This window comes from Macadamia integrifolia, chromosome 11 (assembly GCF_013358625.1).
Source record: "Macadamia integrifolia cultivar HAES 741 chromosome 11, SCU_Mint_v3, whole genome shotgun sequence".
In the NCBI taxonomy this organism is placed as follows: domain Eukaryota; kingdom Viridiplantae; phylum Streptophyta; class Magnoliopsida; order Proteales; family Proteaceae; genus Macadamia; species Macadamia integrifolia.
In genome coordinates this window covers 2,746,851-2,751,493 of record NC_056567.1, presented here as the reverse complement: position 1 = coordinate 2,751,493, position 4,643 = coordinate 2,746,851, and positions in this window count along the sequence as shown.

The following is a 4,643-nucleotide window of genomic DNA, read 5'->3' as shown; positions in this document are numbered from 1 at the left end:
CGTACAACCAGGTGATCAAACGAGCAACGAATCCATTCTTAGTCCACACCCTGAAAAGAAGGATTTTATTGGTTTAGACTCGAAGATGTTTTTCTATTCTGAAACAAATTGAACCAAGTATCTTTTACCTATTCAAAATCAAAAACCCAGCCAACCACTCATGGTTCATTTCGATTCCAATTTTAATGGCTAATTTTGTTTCAATTTTTTTTATTCCAAGGTTCATCATTGAAACCCTCACAGAGATATGTATACCAAAAACACTTATGAGGAGGGCGGCTGAAAATCCCACTCACTAAAACTTCCTAGTGTTAGGGTTGAAAGCAACATAAGTGACAAATCAGTATGGTTGTCTCCCCCAAGATTCTCGGTTAATGATATAGAATGGGATACTATGGAGAAACCAAGATTCCGATTCTTGTGAGTCTTGAGTTGTGTTAGTTTCAACTTTGTTTTGTTTCCTTCTCTGTTAATGGCATTGCCGAAGGTGGAATAGAAAATTGAATTTTTTGGTGTGTTTCAGCCCTTTTGGGTTAATTGTATTTCATTCATTCTTTTTAATACATTACTTTGTTGACCTTAAAAAAAAAAAAAAAAAGATTTCATAAAAAAAAAAAACATAATTGACAAATAAAATCACTTGTGGTATCTCAAAACTAAAGCCATTTGGATTATCACATGCTCTATGGATGTCTCCTGGGCAAGGAGAAAAATCCTGAAATACCGTCACCTTTGTTTCTGATCACATCAAATCTTCTATTGATGATTATTCAAATACCTATCTTTGGCTTGATAATTGACACCCTGATGGTATTATAATGGCCAAATATAAGGATAGAATTAGGTATGATTTGGTATCTGATAGGTGCAAAGGTTTTAAGAAATTTTTAAAATTTCTTGAAGCAGTATCAAGAATTTTCTGGGTAGAATATTAGCCTCGAAAAGATTAAAATCTTTCCTGGCAAAGTCACCCCAGATTGCAGGCAGTGTATTGCTAATACTATGGGAATTCAGATATGCAGCTTCCCTACTCACTACCTAGGAGTTGAGATCTTCAAGGGTAGAGTGAAGAAGGAGGTCCTCTTACCTGTGATGGATAAGGTGAAGGGGCGGCTGGCTGGATGGAAAGGCAATCTTTTATCTATGGCGGGAAGAACGGAATTAGTTCGCTTGGTCATCTCAAGAATTCCTAACCACAGTTTTGCTGTTTACTAGTGACCTTCCTCTCTCTTTAAAATGATGGACAGATGGATGAGAAATTTCATCTAGACAGGTGACGTGGATTCGGTAAAAAAAAATTACTATGAAATGGGACAATCTCTGCAAACCTAAAGCGGAAAGGGAGCTGGGTATCAGAAAGCTTAGAGACACAAATAAGGCTTTGCTGAGCAAGATGGTCTAGAGATTGAAGCACGACAAATCAGCAGCCAGTGCTTTTCAAAAAGCTCGGTTTGTTAAGAAAAATGGTTGCCTTCGCAAAGAAAGCTACTCTTCTTCAATTGCCCTAGGTGTGAAGAAATTTTGAAGTTTTATGGATGAGCACGAAAGATGGATTATTGGCAACGGTAATCTGGCAAACTTCTGGAAAGACAAGTGGTGGGGGCCTAAGTCGGTGCTGCATGAGATATAGCAATCAGAATTTCCTTCTCTATGCCTCAATGCCAGGGTAGGCGATTTTATTAATAATAGAGAATGGGCGCTGCCTCAGGTATCAGCGGAGGTGCTCTAAAATATTTTTTCCATTACTAAGGAGATAAAGCTCCCCACTATATGAGTGGACGACCAATGTATCTGGAATCTGACTCCCTTGGGTCATTTTTCTAGTGCTTCAGCATGGGAGGAGGTCAGAAATAAAGGCACAAAAATGGCCTGGTACTCGATGGTATGGCAGAAAGTCCTTCCTCCTAGAATCTCTACCCTAGTGTGCCGTTTGGCCCATGGGAAACTCCCTACGGAAGACCAAGAAAAGAGAGAGGGTATATGCCTCACCTCAAGATGTGTTCTTTGTAAGCAAAATGAAGATACTGCAAATCATATTTTTCTCAGCTGCGATTTTTCTTCTTTGATTTGGAAAAAGTTCGCAGACTGCTTTGAAGTTAGATGGCATAATCATTTGTCGATTGAGGCTATGATTCTATGATGGAAAGGTTAGTCTAGAAGTATTAACCTGAAAAACCCCTGGCTCATGGACTTCTCTATCCTAGCAGCAAATATCTAGTGGGAAAAAAATAGAAGACTTCATGAGGCCACTGCGAGACATAATTGGCAAATCTATGAATTTTTGCGCCAAGAGCTTGCCCTATACCTTTGTCGACCTAGAGGGGAGGTAAAATCTACCTCTAATGTCATTTGCTGTCGAAAATTGGTCTCCCTGTGGAATTTGTTAGCTCTCACCCCCCTTTGGAAGTTCATTGGTGCAAGCCTCAGAGAGATTGGATCAAAATTAATGTAGATGGAAGCTCCCTAGGAACACAAGAGCTGGTGCAGGCGGCATTGCTCGAGATAGTGAGGGTCAGGTTCGGGACTCTTTCAACATTTTTTTGGGTACAAAAAAAATTTATGAAGCTGAATTTGAGGCTGTTATGGAAGGAGTTCTAATGGCTAAGGCATTCGGGGCAAAAGTTCTTTGGCTTGAATCAGGCTCAGGCGCGGTGGTTGCTGCAATGCAAAGAAATCAAATTCCAAGGTGTATTCTCCAAAATTGGCGATCTGCTATCCCCTACTTGGAGTCTATCCCTTGGAAGATCTCGCACTGTTTTCGCGAAGCTAATCTGATTGCGGATTTCCTTGCTAAAAAGGCTACAAAATCTGGAACTTCAGAATTTTTGGTGTCCTTCCCGAGACACATTGTTGAAGATTTGGAAAATGATGTTGTGGATAGGCATAGATTTCACTTCTATTAGGTCGATGCTTTTTCTCTCTGCTGATGGCCATGCCGAAGGTGGAGTGATTAAGTTGTCCTAGTAGTTGCGGCCTGTCTTTATTTCTCTCTAGTTGTATTTCCTTTTTTCTTCTTTTATTAAATTCATCTTCTAGTAAAAAAAAAAAAGGGTTAGCAAAGGTGTCTTCCATTATGCATAATGGTATTTGGGATCCGGACTCAATACTTGCTAGACCTAAGGATTTGTCCCAATCTTAGCTACTAGAAGAATCATGAGATCAAACCATAACTAAGTCCAATCAGAGGCATTATCTGAAGCATATATTGTTGTAAGATGGAAGCTCATAGAGTTTTGAGGTTTCAAAAACTTCATATGCAATTATGCATGATTAGGGAGACGAGGATAACACTAGCAAGATGAGGCTGAAAGGTCCAAGAGGCACCAGATCTGGCCATTGTGGTGATTTGTAATCTGTAACAAAAGATGCCAATTTTTAGCTATAACCCTTCAGATCGATAGAGATGGTATTGGATTCTTTCACACCTGTCTCCATCAAAATAGACAAAGCAATATGGTGATCCCTAACAAAGCTCCTAACAAGAGAATGTCTGATAGAGTATAATGTTTTTATGTTTTGAAAACAACTACTAGGGCAATGAGTAGGGTTTGAGGAATCGAATCCGACTGGTATCCGCCCTCTTTGATCCTGATTTTTGGCCGATATCATATCATTGGATCAGTATAGATGAAGAGTTAAGGTTAAAATATATATATATATATATATGGCAAAAGAAAAAAAAAGGAGAGAGTTCCATAAAAGGTAGTATATCATTGGATTAGTATATCTGATTGGCTTCTGCACCAGCATAGGGACCAATGGCTGAGCACATATGGAAGCATAAGTAATGGCGAGATTTCTGTCTTTCATGTGGGGCAAAGTAGTCATTTTTCACTCTCTCATGTATCTTGACGTAGGAGCAACGCTTCCTTTTCTGGTTCTTTTCCCCTTCTTTTGAATAACAACCAGGATATTTCTATTCAATCTATATTGGGATCGGAAGGTATCTGCCCTATCCAATGCAGAGACCGATTCCGCTACCTTAAATGAGGGCAACAATGGTATTGTTGACATCATATTAGATGTGGCTTTCCTAGCTACCAATAGTTTCCACCTATAATACTAGGTCCATTTTGAAGCACAAGTTATGGATGGGTCTCATGTTTATCAAACTACAATAAAAAAAATTATTTAACTTGTTTAAATTCTGTTAACACATTTATTATGTTTATCAAAATTTAATTTAGACACATTGAATCAACATAAAAACTTGAAAAATACAAGGATGCTTGGAGATATATTGATGTGTGTTCGATTAAATTTGAATCTGAAATTTCTCTCATGATTAATTCATAAGGTGTACAATTTATCCAAGGCTTACCAGTGAACAGGAATTTCTCTCAATAATGAAATAAATAAATAAATAGTAGTAGTATGAATAGTAATAATAATATATTTTTTTTATCTTTATAATATGTAGGGAAAAAGAACGCCACTATTTGGTTGCGTGGCCATTGTGCCCCGAACATAGGCGGGTCGAAATTATCGTCTCTCCGCTATGAAATAAAAAACTCCATATATGTTGATACTCTTGTCCACGATCTCACAAGTTCCCATACTGATGCAAGGACCAAGTAACAACCTCTTACCCAATAATGCAGCTCATCTATTTTATAAGAAAATGTTTAATTGCTCTCAAGTAA